Genomic DNA, 19,839 nt, shown 5'->3' on the forward strand with positions numbered 1-19,839 from the left:
ACAATATCCCATAATGACAAAGCAAAAACTGTTTATTTTTTTAAAAATCCTGAACTAAACAGATTTACGTAAGTATTCAGACTCTTTACTCAGTACTTTGTTGAAGCGCCTTTGGCAGCGATTACAGCCTTGAGTCTTCTTGGGTATGACGCTACAAGCTTGGCACACCTGTATTTGTGGAGTTTCTCTCATTCTTCTCTGGAGATCCACTCAAACTCTATCAGGTTAGATGGGGAGCGTCGCTGCACAGCTATTTTCAGGTATTTCCAGAGATGTTAGACCAGGCTCAATTCTGGGCTCTAGCTGGGCCACTCAAGGACATTCTGAGACTTGTCCCAAAGCCACTCCTGTGTTGTCTTGGCTGTATGCTTACGGTCGTTGTCCTGTTGGAAGGTGAACCTTCGCCCCAGTCTGAGGTCCTGAGTGAGTGCTCTGGAGGAGGTTTTCATCAAGGACCTCTCTGTACTTTGCTCTGTTCATCTTTCCCTCGATCCTGACTAGTCTCCCAGTCCATGCAGCTGAAAAACATCCCCACAGCATGATGCTGCCACCACCATGCTTCACCTTAGGGATGGTGACAGGTTTCCTCCAGACGTGATGCTTGGCATTCAGGCTTGGCGCTTGGCATTCTTGATTTCATCAGACTAGAGAATCCTGTTTCTCATGGTCTGAGAGTTCTTTAGGTGCCTTTTGGCAAACTCCAAGCGGGCTGTCATGTGCCTTCTACTGAGGAGTGGCTTCCATCTGGCCACTCTACCATAAAGGCCTGATTGATGGAGTGTTGCAGAGATGGTTGTCCTTCTGGAAGGTTCTCCCATGTCCACAGAGGAACTCTAGAGCATCGTCAGAGTGACCATCGGGTTCTTGCTCACCTCCCTGACCAAGGCCGTTCTACATTGATTGCTTAGTTTGGCCTGGGGGCCAGCTCTAGGAAGAGTCTTGGTGGTTCCAAACTTCTTCCATTTAAGAATGATGGAGGCCACTGTGTTCTTGTGGACCTTCAATGCTGCAGAAATGTTTGGTACCCTTCCTCAGATCTGTGCCTCGACACAATCCTGTCTTGGAGCTCTAAGGACAATTCCTTCGACCCCATGACTTGGTTTTTGCTTTGACATGCACTGTTAACTGTGGGACCTTATATAGACAGGTGTGTAACTTTCCAAATCATATCCAATCAATTCAATTTACCACAGGTGGACACCAATCAAATCAAATCAAATGTATTTATATAGCCCTTCGTACATCAGCTGATATCTCAAAGTGCTGTACAGAAACCCAGCCTAAAACCCCAAACAGCAAGCAATGCAGGTGTAGAAGCACGGTGGCTAGGAAAAACTCCCTAGAAAGGCCAAAACCTAGGAAGAAACCTAGAGAGGAACCAGGCTATGTGGGGTGGCCAGTCCTCTTCTGGCTGTGCCGGGTGGAGATTATAACAGAACATGGCCAAGATGTTCAAATGTTCATAAATGACCAGCATGGTCGAATAATAATAAGGCAGAACAGTTGAAACTGGAGCAGCAGCACAGTCAGGTGGAAGTTGAAACTGGAGCAGCAGCATGGCCAGGTGGACTGGGGACAGCAAGGAGTCATCATGTCAGGTAGTCCTGGGGCATGGTCCTAGGGCTCAGGTCAGTTGAAACTGGAACAGCAGCATGGCCAGGTGGACTGGGGACAGCAAGGAGTCATCATGTCAGGTAGTCCTGGGGCATGGTCCTAGGGCTCAGGTCCTCTGAGAGAGAGAAAGAAAGAGAGAAGGAGAGAATTAGAGAACGCACACTTAGATTCACACAGGACACCAAATAGGACAGGAGAAGTACTCCAGATATAACAAACTGACCCCAGCCCCCGACACATAAACTACTGCAGCATAAATACTGGAGGCTGAGACAGGAGGGGTCAGGAGACACTGTGGCCCCATCCGAGGACACCCCGGACAGGGCCAAACAGGAAGGATATAACCCCACCCACTTTGCCAAAGCACAGCCCTCACACCACTAGGGGGATATCTTCAACCACCAACTTACCATCCTGAGACAAGGCTGAGTATAGCCCACAAAGATCTCCGCCACGGCACAACCCAAGGGGGGCGCCAACCCAGACAGGATGACCACAACAGTGAATCAACCCACTCAGGTGACGCACCCCCTCCAGGGACGGCATGAGAGAGCCCCAGTAAGCCAGTGACCCAGCCCCTGTAATAGGGTTAGAGGCAGAGAATCCCAGTGGAAAGAGGGGAACCGGCCAGTCAGAGACAGCAAGGGCGGTTCGTTGCTCCAGAGCCTTTCCGTTCACCTTCCCACTCCTGGGCCAGACTACACTCAATCATATGACCCACTGAAGAGATGAGTCTTCAGTAAAGACTTAAAGGTTGAGACCGAGTTGGCGTCTCTGACATGGGTAGGCAGACCGTTCCATAAAAATTGAGCTCTATAGGAGAAAGCCCTGCCTCCAGCTGTTTGCTTAGAAATTCTAGGGACAATTAGGAGGCCTGCGTCTTGTGACCGTAGCGTACGTGTAGGTATGTACGGCAGGACCAAATCAGAGAGATAGGTAGGAGCAAGCCCATGTAATGCTTTGTAGGTTAGCAGTAAAACCTTGAAATCAGCCCTTGCTTTGACAGGAAGCCAGTGTAGAGAGGCTAGCACTGGAGTAATATGATAAAAATTTTTGGTTCTAGTCAGGATTCTAGCAGCCGTATTTAGCACTAACTGAAGTTTATTTAGTGCTTTATCCGGGTAGCCGGAAAATAGAGCATTGCAGTAGTCTAACCTAGAAGTGACAAAAGCATGGATTAATTTTTCTGCATCATTTTTGGACAGAAAGTTTCTGATTTTTGCAATGTTACGTAGATGGAAAAAAGCTGTCCTCGAAATGGTCTTGATATGTTCTTCAAAAGAGAGATCAGGGTCCAGAGTAACGCCGAGGTCCTTCACAGTTTTATTTGAGACGACTGTACAACCAATCAAATTGTAGAAACACCTTAAGGATGATCAATGGAAACAGGATCAATTTTGAGTCTCATAGCAAAGGGTCTGAATACTCATGTAAATAAAAAAATTATATTTTTATTTAAACGCATAACTACCTAGCTACAGTTTGCTATTTATCTGGCACGTGCAGAATCTGATTTATTGATTTCCTAACTTAGCTGGCTAAGGTTAGCAAAAACAACTCAAATAAGCAAAGAGAAACGACAGTCCATCATTACTTTAAGACATGAATGTCAGCCATTTTTGGAAATAAATATACACATTATCGAACAAAACACATGTATTGTGTAACATGATGTCCTATGAGTGTCATCTGATGAAGATCATCATAAGGTTAGTGATTAATTTTATCTATATTTCTGCTTTTTGTGACTGGCTGTGTGTGTTTTTGTGACTTGGCTCTGACCTAACATAATCATATGTTGTGCTTTCGCTGTAAAGCCTTTTTGAAATCGGACACGATGGGTAGATTAACAAGAAGTTTCTTTCATTTGGTGTATTCATTTGGTGTATTCATTTGGTGTAATATATGAAAGTTACATATAAAAAAAAATGAATTTCACTCGCTGACTTTTCAGCGGAATGTTGTCGAAGGGTTGCCGCTAGCGGAACCCCTAGCCATAAGAAGTTATGATTTTGTAAATTGGAAGGGTAGTTATGTCCTTCATGTGGTTATCTGCATTGTATGGGAAGGTCTGCTCAATCCAAGAGTAAAACCAATTGATTACAGCATTACCTCAAAAATGGAGGAGGCAGGTGGCAATGGTCTGTCTGCCCAATATAAAGGATCAAAACTGTTGGAGGAATAAAAATATCATAGATAGGAAAGTATACCAGTTTCATTTGAGGACCAGGATGTTGACAACTGCCATAAAGATTGCAAAATAGTTGGGAAGAGATTTTTGATCTTCCGACTCCATGGTAAAGGGTATATGAGTTGATATATAAAACAATGGAAGATTCAAGACTTCGTGCTTTTCAGCTAAAATTATTATATAGAATTCTTGCCACCAACAACAATTTGAATATTTGGGGCATAAAATCATTGAAGCTCTGTAGATTTTCTTGTGAGGATACAGAATCAATAGACCAGGTAGGTAGCCTGGTCTCAGGTTCAGGAATGGCTGAAAATGCATAGCACTGATCTCAAATTTAACCCGGCAAATAATGATCGGCAAAAATGTATACGGAATGCTTCAGTTTGGTTTTAGACCCCATCATAACACTGAGACTGCACTTGTGAAGGTGGTAAATGATGTCAGATCAAGGCTCTGTCATCGTGCTCCTAGTACTGCTTTTGATACCATCGATCACCACATTCTTTTGGAGAGATTGGAAACCCAAATTGGTCTACACGGACAAGTTCTGGCCCGGTTTAGATATTATCTGTCGGAAAGATATCAGATTGTCTCTGTGCATGGTTTGTCCTCTGACAAACCAACTAAATTTCCTGTGTTCCTTGAGGTTTCGTTTTAGGACCACTATTGTTTTCACTATATATTTTGAACATTTCGATGAAAACATGGTGAAGCACCAAAATTCCCCTCCCTGGAAGCCTGTGTTTCAGACATAAGGACGTGGATGGCAGCAATTTTTTCACTTTTAAACTCGGACAAAACAGAGACGCTAGTTCTCGGTCCCAAGAAACAAAGATCTTCTGTAGGATCTGACAATTAATCTTGATGGTTGTACAGTCGTCTCAAATAAAACTGTGAAGGACCTGGACCCTGATCTCTCTTTTGACAAACATATCAAGACTGTTTCAAGGACAGCTTTTTTCCATCTACTTAACATTGCAAAAATGAATCCATGCGTTTGTCACTTCTAGATTAGACTACTGCAATGCTCTACTTTCCTGGATACCCGGATAAAGCACTAAGTAAACTTAAGTTAGTGCTAAACACTGCTAGAATCTTGACTAGAACCAAAAAAATGGATCATATTACTCCAGTGCTAGCCTCTCCACTGGCTTTCTGTTAAGGCTAGGGCTGATTTCAAAGTTTTACTGCTAACCTACAAAGCATTACATGGGCTTGCTCCTACCTATCTTTCCGATTTGGTCCTGCCGTACATACCTACACGTACTCTACGGTCACAAGCCGCAGGCCTCTTTAATGTCCCTAGAATTTCTAAGCAAACAGCTGGAGGCAGGGCTTGCTTCATTTTTATGGAATGGTCTGCCTATCCATGAGAGATGCAGACTATGTCTTGACCTTTAAGTCTTTATTGAAGACTCATCTCTTCAGTAGGTCCTACGATTGAGTGTAGTCGGGTTCGTGCCGACTCAGCCTTTAAGTATGCTCCCTCTAATTCTCTCTCACTCTCTCTCTCTTTTTCCTCTCGGAGGAAGCTGAGCACTAGGACCATGCCTCAGGACTACATAAATGGATAGCGTACGATCATAGATACAATTTGGCTACATAAGCCTACAAACATTTACAATAGCAAAATCACAATGGCTTCAGATCAAAGTCTACATTGAGACCGAAGGGAGCAAGGGTCTTTAAATTAAAGATCCAGGCAGCCTCTCGTTTTACCAATAAATTGTCGAGGTCACCCCCTCTCCTAGGGAGGATGGCATGTTCGATGCCAATATAACGTAGAGATGAAATCGAGTGGTTTTCTTCCAAAAAGTGTGCCGCAACTGGGCAAGTCGTGTTTTTGCATCTAATGGTGCTATGATGCTCTGAGATACGTTATTTTAATTAGCACTTTGTTTTACCCACACAATTTTTACCACAAGGACAAAAATTGTGTGGGTAAAAACAAAGTGCGAATTAAAAGAATGTACCCACACAATTATAAGAGAAATAACTGCCTTAGTGGAGCATGTGATAACACGTTTGATTGGGATCTGTTTCCCTGTTTGGGGGTGTTTGAAGGATCTACATTTACAAGTGCCGTTACATTAGTAGTTTACATCCAGTAGGGGCGCAAATAGACGTTGTGCAGGGATATCTTGGGGTGGTAAATCAGAGTTTACCAATTGATCTCTGAGCTTTCTGCCCTGCGAGAATACGACCAAGGGAAGGTCCGAAAACACATTACCGATACTATCATCGGATGTTAGAATGTGCCAATGTTTGTGATCGATTCCCTTAATTAGTTCAGAGCACTTTGAAAAGCGGGTAGTTAGAACGCAAGAATGCTTATTTTTGTGAAACTGACCTTGAAAAAGGTCATGTCTCGTTTTGTTTTGAATTTTCTCAATGGCAGTATTCATCTGACCATTTTTGTACCCCCTCTCCTTGAATTTATTTGATTTCTGTCGAAATCTGATTGTTTTTTTTTACAAATTCTTGTGATTCGACAGAATTGGCTGTAGGGCAAACTGTTTTTCAAGGGAAGTGGGTGACAACTATCAGCCCTCAACAAACTGTTAAGATCAGTAGGTTTCCTGTAAAGATCACACTAGATCAGAAGATCAAGAAAACTGATTTGATGTGTATCAGATTGCATAGTAAATCTCAGATGCTCAGAACAGGAGTTAAGAACATGGAACGCCTGGAGCTGTTTTGCATCACCCCTCCATAGAACAAAAAAGATCAATAATATACTGTTTCCAAATAATGATGTTATGCAAGAAAATATTTTTGAGAAGAGGGTGTGGGAAGTCTTCTCTGCTAACACACCAGTGTTCTTTCTGGAAGATTCTTCTCTCTTGCTTGCATTGATGGCAAGCAATGAAATCGCATTGAGAGGAGAAAGAAAACATGTTTGAGTAAAACATTCAGAATATTTTTTTGTAAATCTGACAGCCCACCTTGTCCCATTTTTTCAGTGTAGCTACCTCGACAAAGCCTTTTGAGAGATGGAGCTGCAAACAAGTTTTGATGGCTTGGAATATGTCTCAACCACAGCTAACTTGTGGAGAGCATACAACAAACGTATTATGCTAATGACAGCCCACTTAATCCATCCCTCTACTTTGCAGCGTGGGAAAGCTGCGATTGCATGCAGAAGAGTCAGGGGAAGAAACACATATGACACGATTGCCGGTGAAAGGGAGCAGACACGTTCATCATATGGCCTGAGTCAAAAAGTGACTGCCACCATCACTGACAACGGCTCCAATTTTGTGAAGACATTTAAAATGTTTAAGACTGATTCTGAGGATCAGTGAAGATTTTACATTTGCGGATTTAGATGCAGTGCTCAACGGCAGTGGCGAAATTGATTCCAACGACAACAAACAGATTGTTCTCACGCCACAACACAGGTGCGCAACCCACAACCTCATTCTTATATCAAGTAACGACGTGGACAAATGGCTGTTGGCAAACGGTGATTCAAAAGCTGTGTACAGGAGCGCCATTGGAAAGTGCTCGGCCCTGTGGACCAAGGTTAGTCGATCAACGGTGGCAACAAAGAGCTTGGAGGAGTATAGCAGGAGAAAGCTTCTGGTACCCACTACAACCAGGTGGAACTCATTTCTCAATTTACAATGACGGCCTGCCCCGGCCAAATCCGGACGACGCTGAGATGCAGTGCCTTAGACAGCTGCGCCTTTCGGGAGCTCTTGGGAGTGCCCTGTGCAGGGTGACTGACATGCCTATAGCAGACTTGAGTCACCTATGCACCGGACTGGACATCAAGTGCATGACAAACAGAGAATACCATGTCCTGAAAGAGGACTGCCTGATACTGAAGCCACTCTTGATGGCCTTGGATATCCAGACAAGTGCTTTCATGGTAGTCTACAGCCAACACTTGAGGTCCTGTTGGCTAGAACTGTGGCATTGCATTGAAGGACTACATCTCCCATATGATAGCTGGCCTCCCAGATGCCATACTCCAGGTACACAGGTTTTTGTTAATTAGGCTCTCAATAATAATTGTGCCTCAGCGCACCTCTTTGTTCTTTATCAAAGTAAATTTTTGTTTCTTCCATTATCAATTTAGTCTTTAAACTTTTCCTTATTAACATAATAAAGTGATACAAGCAAATCCAGCACATTGAATGGTTTTATAATGTTTAGTAATTTATTAGATGTAAATCTAATCTTGCAGGCCATCAAGACACAATTTTCATACACGCCGGACAGCAATGAGGCTTTACTGGCTGCGTTGACTCTTCCCAAGTTCAAGCTGTGCTGGGTGAAACACAGGCAAAAGACAGCATCAAGTTGCTGCTCGCTGTCAAGTGTCGCACGCTCTCAGCTGCGGAAATACCATCACCTGCCTGCAATAAGTACTTTTTTGCATTTGAGTTGGACAACATTCACGATGGCGGTGGACACGGAGAATCTGATGTCAGCTACAAGGAATGTTCAGGATCAAGCTAATTTCTTTAAAACTCTTAACACCATTCATGTAACGGGATTCTTCTGTTGAAGGAGAGGCGGACCAAAACGCAGCGTGGTTATTGTGATACATCTTTAATAATAAAGATGAAAATAGAACAATATACAAGAAACCGTGGAGAAAAAAAACAGCCCTATCTGGTGTAACAAACACAAAGACAGGAACAAACACCCACAAAACCCAACACCAAACAGGCTACCTAAATATGGTTCCCAATCAGAGACAATGACTAACACCTGCCTCTGATTGAGAACCATATCAGGCCCAAACACAGAAACAGACAAACAAGACATCCAACACAGAATGCCCACTCAGATCACACCCTGACCAAACAAAACATACAAAGCAAACTATGGTCAGGGTGTGACAATCCAGTGTGCCTGCGGAGAGACCTTTCAGCCTTAGGAGTCTTACCCTGACTCCAAAAGAGGAACCAGCTCTCTGACAGACGCTTTGAGAGACTTCTGCTCCTGCGTTAGTCGCTACTTTGTAGAAAAGCAGTGAATCTGATTAAAGGAGAGCTGCCTGTTCGTATTTTGACTTTGAGCCATGAATGTTGCAGCCTAATGTGTAGGCCTATATGTTTTCCTTTTGAAAAGGCCTATTGCTCGTGTTACCTTATGTTGTGTGTTTTCATATCATCGCCCAGTTTGTATTTGTTGGTAAAAACAAATTGGTAGCCAGTTGTTTTTATATTTGAGCTGTGTCCAGTTGTAAAACTAATTGGTAGTCATCCATTTAATTTAATAAAATAATGATTTATTACCAAAAAAAAGTTTGCACAGCCCAGAGTTACACACAGACTGCAACTCCAGATGCAGACCTGTCCGAGGTGTTTAAACACCGCATGGCCCTTTAAAATGTGTCAATTTTTATTTTGTAGCCTACATGATTTTTGCCATCTTTGGTCAAGCTTGTTTGACTTCCATGCGTCTTTGATGATTGTAAGTAATTCCTTTTATTGCATTCCATTTATTTCAATGCATTATGTTTAGGATTTATCTGACAGTTTGCGTTCGTGGTTAGCAGTTTAATTATTATTATTTCAATTTATTGCTATTTCAAGTCGGGCTTGTGACTGCCTATATTTAGTGTATATAATATGTATATTTTTCATAAAGTACACTTGTATTTGTCACATGCGCGAAACACAACCTTTGTAGACTTTACAGTAAAATGCTTAGTTTACAAGCCCTTAACCAACAATGCAGTTAAAAAATATATAACAACAACAGCAACAATAAAATAACAGTAAGCCAGGCTATATACAGGGGGTTCCGGTACAGAGTCAATGTGCGGGGCACCGGTATGTTGAGGTAATATAGCAGCAGCGTAAAATGGGGGGTGGGGTGAGGACAAAGCAAATAGTCTGGATAGCCATTTGATTAACTGTTCAAGAGTCTTATGGGCTTGGATTAGAACCTGTTAAGAAGTATTTTTTAACCTATACTTGGTGCACCGGTACCGCTTGCCATGAGAGAAGTCTATGACTAGGGTGGCTGGAATCCTTGGCAATTTTTTTAGCCTTCCTCTGACACCACCTGGTATAGAGGTCCTGGATGGCAGGAAGCTTGGCCCCGGTGATGTACTGGGCCGTACGCACTACCCTCTGTAGTGCCTTGCGGTCGGAGGCCGAGCAGTTGCCATACCAGGCGGTGATGCAACCACTCAGGATGCGCGATGGTGCAGCTGTAGAACTTTTTGAGGATCTGAGGACCCATGCCAAATCTTTGCGGGGGGATAGGCGTTGTCATGCCCTCTTCACGACTGACTTAGTGTGTTGGGACCATGATAGTTTGTTGGTAATGTGGACACCAAGGAACCTGAAGCTCTTAACCTGCTCCACTACAGTCTCGATGAGAATGGGGGCGTGCTCGGTCCTCCTCTTCCTGTAGTCCACAATCATCTCCTTTGTCTTGATCATGTTGCGGGAGAGGTTATCCTGGCACCACACTGCCAGGTCTCTGACCTCCTCCCTATAGGCTGTCTCATTGTTGTCAGTGACCAGGTCTACCACTGTTGTGTCTTCGGCAAACTTTATGGTGTTGGGAGTCGTGCTTGGCCATGCAGTCATGGGTGAACAGGGAGTACAGGAGGGGACTGAGCACGCACCTGAGGGGTACCTGTGTTGAGGATCAGCATGGCAGCTGTGTTGTTACGTACCCTTACTACATTGGGGTGGCCCGTCAGGAATTCCAGGATCTAGTTGCAGAGGGAGGTGTTTAATCCCATGGTCCTTAGCTTAGCGATGAGCTTTGGGGGCACTATGGTGTTGAACGCTGAGCTGTAGTCAATGAATAGCATTCTCACGTAGGTGTTCCTTTTGTCCAGGTGGGAAAGGGCAACGTGGATTGCAATGGAGATCGCATCATCTCTGGATCTTTTTGGGGTGGTATGCAAATTGGAATGGGTCTAGAGTTTCTGGGTTAATGGTGTTGATGTGTTTCATGACCAGCCTTTCAAAGCACTTCATGGCGACAGACGTGAGTGCTACAGGTCGGTAGTCATTTAGGCAGGATACCTTGGTGTTCTTGGGCTCAGGGACTATGGTGGTCTGCTTGAAACATGTTATTACAGACTCGGTCAGGGACAGCTTGAAAATGTCAGTGAAGACACTTTCCAGTTGGTCAGCTCATACACGGAGTGTGTGATCACACATGCTCTGATGCATGCTTCAGTGTTTCTTGCCTCGAAGCAAGCATGGACGTTATTTAGCTTGTCTGGTAGGCTCGTGTCTCTGGGAAGCTTGCGCTTTGTAGTCCGTAATAGTTTGCAAGCCCTGCCACATCCATCAGAGCTTGCATTGTACGATTCAATCTTTGTCCTGTATTGACAATTTCTTATAAGCGTTTGGGTTAGATTCCTGCTCCTTGAAAGGAGCAGCTCTACCCTTTAGCTCAGTGAGGATGGCCCATGGCTTCTGGTTGTTATGTATGTACGGTTACTGTGGGGACGTCGTCGATGCACTTATTGATGAAGCCAGTGACTGATGTGGTGTACTCCTCAATGCCATCGGAAGAATCCCGAAACATATTCCATTCTGTTCTAGCAAAACAGTTCCTATAGCTTAGCATCTGCGTCCTCTGACCACTTCCTTATTGAGTCACTGGTAGTTCTTGCTTTTGTTTTGAAGCTGCCTAAATATTGGTGTCACGTATGCTCTCAGGCGCTCTAGGTCGACATGCTCCAGCGCCTCAGCAGAGGTGACTGGTCTGCTCCTGATCCCCGGGATTGTCATTTTCGTCTGCGTCCTGCTGCTGAAGGGGGTACTGTAGTGTGTGTTCCCTCTCCGGCCTCTAGGTCACCATGCTGCTGATTATTGCGCACACCTGTCACCATCGGCACCAGCGCCTCATGACACTCACCTGGACTCCATCAACTCCTTGATTATCTTCCCTATATATTTGTCACTCCCCTTGGTTCTTTCTTCAGGTGTTATTGACTCTTATATGTCAGTGCGTTGTGTGTGTTTCTTGTTTTATGTACCATTTATTTATTTATTACAACACTCACTCCCTGAACTTGCTTCCGGACTCTCAGAGTACATCATTACAATTGGTTTTGATTTATGGACAATGTTCCTTTGTTTCCTTTCGATTGATCAAGATATAATTTTGTTTTAATGCAATACTTCTTTGCATTTATCAGACATTTCAATAGTTTAATATGGAATTTCATTAGAACCCTTGGATATAGGTTATTATTTATACATCTTCACATCATTAATATGTGTATACATTTCTCCTCCTTCATGCATTTTTTTGTGGAACAGTTACATTTCAATATAGCCTGCTGATCTTCATAGTCCAAATAAAGTGATGAATTTTTTTTTTTTTATTGCAAAATACACAGTTCAATTTACTAAAACAACTATTAGGAAATCTGACAGATCTAGGTCTTGAGCTCCCATGATGTCCTATTGCATCAGTGCTGCTGACAGTGTGGCGCATTGACAACTCTTTGTGCTTAGCAGAAAATATTCCACTTTGAATATCCCACAAGTACTAAGTAGGCAAGCCATTCTAAAGAATTGTGCACCCTCGACTGGGAATAAGAATGAACAATGCACAAGGCATTTGAGGATTTCCTGTTTTTGGCAACGCAAAAGTAGCAACACTTTTAATTGCAGTGCAACCTAATGAGATACTTTTAAAACTAAATGTTCCCCAATGGAAGTCAAACAATCTTGGCTCTGACACATTCCATGGAGTCCATGAGTGGAATCAATTAAGTATGTAGTATCCCATAATATAGCATTGGTCTTGCTTTTAACACATTTTGGACACCCCCAAAGAAAGCAGGCAAAGGCACAGAAACATGATTAATGGCATCTATGGGCCTGGACAATGATCCAGAATAAAAACATTTCTGCCTGCGGTAGAAAAGCATCCATCGCAAGTTAAATTGTGCTTGAAAAAAGCTGAATTGTCTGAATGAAATAAAACCCTTCCTCCCTACTGATATTCAAAAGGGTTGCAGCAATAGTCACATTGAACCGGGTGCTGCTGATTATTTCCCAAACAAATTGGAAAACTGGCTGTGTCACTAGCTGTGCAAGAAAATAATTTGTATTGGAAAGCCTGCAGTTGTTATGGTGGAATTTTCCTTTAAAGATCTGCCTGTAATACATACTCTAAGAGGCCCCCATTGATCAGAGAACTAATTTCCCTCGGCAAGACACTCTGTCTTACGTACTCGGGCTTGCATCCCAAATGGCACCCTATTCTCTATATGGTGTACTACAGGAGCCCTATAGGTCCTGGTCAAAAGTAGTGCACTATATAGTAAATAAGGTGCCATTTGGGATGCACCCCTGAGCAAGATGTGGCGTAAGCCTCCATAAAGCTAAATGCTCCTTGTTAATAGGGACAGAAGTGCTCAGTCATGCACACACAAGCAATATGCATGGGTCTATGAAAGTCTCATCAGTGAACCATTTTAACAGTGGAGGTCAATATTTGGGTGTAGGCTCTTTTTTGCTAAGAAGGAAGCCTAACATCCTAAATACCAGTGGTCCTATAAAACTGACTGACAGTGCAATGTCACCACCTGGTGGACAATACATATTTTCATTTGGTCAATTGCACCATATCTGAATGCACTAAGTGGCGACTGAATAGACACGTGATAATCATGTCTAAAATTGTTGTCAAATTAAGGTGCGTTCTCTCACACAGAGATGGAAGACAACTCATTCATTTTAATTCCTATTAAAATGGGCTGGCAAAGGACACTCAGCATCAGTAGTGCTTAACTAGTAATGGCACTGGTTACGTTCCCCAGCAGGAAGGGGGAACTAACAAAAAGTCACTGACAAGCATAACTAGACAGGTGAGTGTTCATGGTGGGTGTCTTAGGTTAGTTCCTATATTTGGCCAAGAGGCAGCAAACAAAACAACAACAAAAAACACACCAAACTTAAAGACAGGAAGCAAAAGAAAAAGTGGAGGAAAACAAAAACAGGGAAGACCAGATGAAGGGTGGCTTTTCAAATACGGACCACCAACTAAAGGTGTAAGCCCTCCACATCTCTCCAGACAACTGAAGCACTGGGCCAGTCACTCTTAAATATCACCTGGGCCAGCACAGGTGAAACACCTTCCCACTACCGAGATGACAAACCAGCACATGTGTAACCCATACTGACTAACGAGGTGACACCAATCGGCATGCCCAACGTGTTAATGTCCAACCTGAAAATGTAAATGAACAAATCAAAGCCTGTAACACCTTCCCCCTTTAGACAACAAATATATTCTATATTTTTGGTGAACTCATTTACTCACATCCAACAGAAAACAACTTCCATATATCACAACATGATCACCTAAAATGCGTCGCTACTTACACTACCGTTCAAAAGTTTGGGGTTACTCAGAAATGTCCTTGTTTTTTAAAGACAAGCACATTTTTTGTCCATTAAAATAACATCTAATGGATCAGAAATACAGTGTTAATGTTGTAAATGACTATTGCAGCTGGAAACGGCAGATTTTTTATGGAATATCTACATAGGCGTACAGAGGCCAATTATCAGCAACCATCACTCCTGTGTTCCAATGACACGTTGTGTTAGCTAATCCAAGTTGATCATTTTAAAAGGCTAATTGATCATTAGAAAACCCTTTTACAATTATGTTAGCATGTCTGAAAACTGTTTTTCTGATTAAAGAAGCAATAAAATTGGCCTTCATTAGTCTAGTTGAGTATCTGGAGCATCAGCATTTGTGGCTTCGAGTAAAGTCTTAAAATGGCCAGAAACAGAACTTTCTTCTGAAACTAATCAGTCATGAATGCTATTCCATGCGAGAAATTGCTAAGAAACGGAAGATCTTGTACAACATTGTGTACTACTCTCTTCACAGAACAGCGTAAACTGGCTCTAACCAGAATAGAAAGAGGAGTGGAAGGCCCCGGTGCACAACTGAGCAAGAGGACAAGTACATTAGTGTGTCTAGTTTGAGAAACAGACGCCTCACAAGTCCTCAACTGTCAGCTTCATTAAATAGTACCCACAAAACACCAGTCTCAACATCAACATTGAGAGGCAAATCCAGGATGCTGGCCTTCTAGGCAGAGTTGCAAAGAAAAAGCCATATTGCAGACTGGCCAATAAAAATAATAGATGTTATGGACAGACATCTAAGTTTGAGGTGTTCGCATTCACATTCATGAGACGCATAAAAAACGTAAAGATGCTGGAAGAGTGCTTTGACTCCATCTGTCAAGCATGGTGGAGGCAATGTGATGGTCTGGGGTAAAGGTCAACCGATTAATCGGAATGGCCGATTAATTAGGCCCGATTTCATGTTTCCATAACAATCGGTAATCGTAATTTTTGGACACCGATTATGGCCTATTACATTGCACTCCACAAGGAGACTGTGTGGCAGGCTGACTACCTGTTATGCGAGTGCAGCAAGGAGCCAAGGTAAGGTGCTAGCTAGCATTAAACTTATCTTATAAAAAACAATCAATCTTAACATAATCACTAGTTAACTACACATGGTTGATGATATTACTAGTTTATCAATTTTGTCCTGCGTTGCATATAATCGATGTGGTGCCTGTTAATTTATCATTGAATCACAGCCTACTTCACCAAACGGGTGATTTAACAAGTGCATTTGCGAAAAAAGCACTGTCGTTGCACCAATGTGTACCTAACCATAAACATCAACGCCTTTCTTAAAATCTATACACAAGTATATCTTTTTAAACCTGAATATTTTGTTGATATTGCCTGCTAACATTAATTTATTTTAATTTGTGAAATTGTGTCAGTTCTCTTGCGTTCTGTGCAAGAGTCAGGGTATATATGCAGCAGTTTGGGCCGCCTGGCTCGTTTGGGCTGCCTGACTATGTCTGTCACGTTCTGACCTTAGTTCTGTTGTTATGTCTTTGTTTTAGTATAGTCAGGGTGTGAGTTGGGTTGGTTGTAAATGTTCCTTTTTCTATGTTTTGGGATTTCTGTGTTTGGCCTGGTATGGTTCTCAATCAGAGGCAGATGTCAATCGTTGTCCCTGATTGAGAACCATACTTAGGTAGCCTGGTTTCACTTTTGAGTGGTGGGTGATTGTTTCCTGTTGTAATGTCTTTTTCACATTTCAGGACTGTTTCGGTTTTCGTTTGTATCATTCACTTTGTTATTTTGTATTTTGTAGTGTTCCGTTTTACATATTAAAATGGACACTTACCACACTGCGCATTGGTCCGACATCTCTTACTCCTCGCCAGAAGAAGAGGAGAGTTGTTACAGAATCACCCACCACCAAAGGACCAAGCAGTGTGGTAACGGGCAGCAGCAGCCATCTCAGGACTCCTGGACATGGGAGGAGATTCTGGGCGGCAAGGGACCATGGGCACAGGCTGGAGATTATCGCCGCCCCAAGGCAGAGCTGGAGGCAGCGAAAGCTGAAAGGCGGCGGTATGAGGAGGCAGCACGGCAGCGCGGTTGGAAGCCCGAGAAGCAGCCCCAAAAGTGTATTGGGGGGAGGGCACACGGGGAGTGTGGCGACGCACACGGGGAGTGTGGCGAAGTCAGGTAGGAGACAGGAGTTCTCTTGATCGAGGATCCGCCGGAGTTCATCCATAACCTGTCACACAGACAGACAGTGTAAGACTCTGTCTATCTAGCTGGAGGTGTAGGAAGCATTAGCCTGGTTACTACCAGACCGAATTCTCGCGAGCTCACTGTTTTACATTTGCCCAAAGTAGTTTACCCCCGTCCCTGCTATGGCTTCTCACTCTGCTCAGTTCCAACACCATATCTCATTTGAGATTCGGTCTGGTGTTAACCAGGCTAAAGAAGCATAGGCCTACTTAAAATTAATACATTTGCTTACATGATCCAGTTCTCTGAAGCAGGGATACGCTTGAAGTATCTTGGTAGGCCTGTCTTGCTCCTTAGTAGCATCAGAGACTATGAAGGCCCGTCTTGCTTGGAATTCAAGGTCCAGGAGCTGGGAACCATCCTTCTGGTTGGGTCTGGCCTTGGTTTTGTGCATCTCCTGTAGAGTTTTATAATGTCTCGCCTGGTTCTGTAGGCTCTCAGTAGTTTCTGATGCCAGAAAACATAACAAACCCGACCAATTAACATTTAAAATGTAGACTGAAATTAAGACCAGTGATTCCGCTGCTACTACCCCCCCCCCCAAAAAAAATCTCTCATTCCACAGGAAACACTGAAGACTAAATAGTCACTTTGTTTCTAGTCCCTCATTTAGAGTAGTAGTAGAAGTTGCATTTATACGGAAACACTATCCACTATCTGCATCTAGATAATGAGGATCTCTCCAAGATCTGGATTGAGGAGGTGGATTCGTCAGTCTCATCAGTGGACATCTCCTGGCTGCTCTGAAATCTAAGGCTTCGTGGCCTCTTTCTAAGGCCTCCCTGCTTCTTTTTGGGGGTGAGAATGCTGTTCATCGACTACAGCTCGGCATTCAACACCATAGTACCCTCCAAGCTCGTCATCAAGCTCGAGACCCTGGGTCTCGACCCCGCCCTGTGCAACTGGGTACTGGACTTCCTGACGGGCCACCCCCAGGTGGTGAGGGTAGGCAACAACATCTCCTCCCCGCTGATCCTCAACACTGGGGCCCCACAAGGGTGCGTTCAGAGCCCTCTCCTGTACTCCCTGTTCACCCACGACTGCGTGGCCACGCACGCCTCCAACTCAATCATCAAGTTTGCGGACGACACAACAGTGGTAGGCTTGATTACCAACAACGACGAGACGGCCTACAGGGAGGAGGTGAGGGCCCTCGGAGTGTGGTGTCAGGAAAATAACCTCACACTCAACGTCAACAAAACTAAGGAGATGATTGTGGACTTCAGGAAACAGCAGAGGGAACACCCCCTTTTCCACATCGATGGAACAGTAGTGGAGAGGGTAGCAAGTTTTAAGTTCCTCGGCATACACATCACAGACAAACTGAATTGGTCCACTCACACAGACAGCATCATGAAGAAGGCGCAGCAGCGCCTCTTCAACCTCAGGAGGCTGAAGAAATTCGGCTTGTCACCAAAAGCACTCACAAACTTCTACAGATGCACAATCGAGAGCATCCTGGCGGGCTGTATCACCGCCTGGTACGGCAAATGCTCCGCCCTCAACCGTAAGGCTCTACAGAGGGTAGTGAGGTCTGCACAACGCATCACCGGGGGCAAACTACCTGCCCTCCAGGACACCTACACCACCCGATGTTACAGGAAGGCCATAAAGATCATCAAGGACATCAACCACCCGAGCCACTGCCTGTTCACCCCGCTATTATCCAGAAGGCGAGGTCAGTACAGGTGCATCAAAGCTGGGACCGAGAGACTGAAAAACAGCTTCTATCTCAAGGCCATCAGACTGTTAAACAGCCACCACTAACATTGAGTGGCTGCTGCCAACACACTGACACTGACACTGACTCAACTCCAGCCACTTTAATAATGGGAATTGATGGGAAATGATGTAAATATATCACTAGCCACTTTAAACAATGCTACCTTATATAATGTTTACATACCCTACATTATTCATCTCATATGCATACGTATATACTGTACTCTATATCATCGACTGCATCCTTATGTAATACATGTATCACTAGCCACTTTAACTATGCCACTTTGTTTACACACTCATCTCATATGTATATACTGTACTCGATATCAGCTACTGTATCTTGCCTATGCTGCTCTGTACCATCACTCATTCATATATCCTTATGTACATATTCTTTATCCCCTTACACTGTGTATAAGACAGTAGTTTTGGAATTGTTAGTTAGATTACTTGTTGGTTATTACTGCATTGTCGGAACTAGAAGCACAAGCATTTCGCTACACTCACATTAACATCTGCTAACCATGTGTATGTGACAAATAAAATTTGATTTGATTTGATTTGGGTTGTCACATTCTGAATCCTTTTCAAAAGCTGCTTCTTCACAGATTCCTAACAAACAACAAATTGTTTGTGTTATAAATCACATGAAACAAAATTGAATCCAGAAATGAAACGATACAAGCGTACACATCTTGCCCTGATTGTTCTGGACCCCTCCTATTTTGAGTGTCAGTAGTTTGCAATTTGGCTGCCAGGTATCCAACAGTGCTGCGTTTGGAAACGTGTTGAATACCTGAGTAGTGACTTACCCACTCAGCTCCACTGGTTGTTGATCTGTCCCGCAGCATTGGGTAGTATTCTATGAGAGGGAAGGGGGGGGGCTGAAATCACAGGTCCCAGAGGAGGTGCCTGTTCTACACAGGTCAGATTCTTAACCCTGTGTAAGACATACAATTATTCAATAGTAATTATAAAGGCAAAGAACACCACACTGTAAAAACAACCTAACAGCAAACACCAAAACAACTACATATTTAGATACATGTATTGTAATGATGGCCAGGAAATGCTACTTTGATAACAGGAAACACTGTCTACATGGTTAGATTAAATGTCAAAATCTAACATTACCTCATTTTCACCATGAGTAAATCTCCAAATTGTTCTCCTGAAGAAGTGCTCTGGCCCGGGAAAGAGAGCAGGTAAATCCTCCTTAGAGAGGCTGGGCAGCATGTCTGCTTATATTAGCAGCTGAAAACACATTTAACCACATGGTAAATAGTTAAGTAATTAGCAACTATATCATAGTTTATAGACTCAAAGTTTCAGGTTCATATAGATTGAGACATTAGCATACTGTCTTTCCTTTCCAGTTAATGCAGGAATGATTTACCAAGCTAGCTAATGTTTGCTAATGTTAGAGTCGCATCAATTCGAATCTGGTATCAGGATAAATATGACAATGAGTCACAGATTGTATACTATGCATTTTTTATTAGCTAAGCAATAAGTGGTAAATGCAATTTTCGTATATACGGACTCTCTGTCCCACCTCGCAGGGCAAACAGAGAACTGACTTGTTCTTGACAAAGATATTATAAATATAGTAAATATACTGACAGAAATAGTTCCTGCTTCCGAGCCGGCCTGTCAGAGTAGAGACTGGGAGTGGTTTAAACTCACCCAGCCTATCGTTGATTGTTG

The sequence above is a fragment of the Oncorhynchus tshawytscha genome, linkage group LG16, assembly GCF_018296145.1.
Source record: "Oncorhynchus tshawytscha isolate Ot180627B linkage group LG16, Otsh_v2.0, whole genome shotgun sequence".
Lineage (NCBI taxonomy): Eukaryota > Metazoa > Chordata > Actinopteri > Salmoniformes > Salmonidae > Oncorhynchus > Oncorhynchus tshawytscha.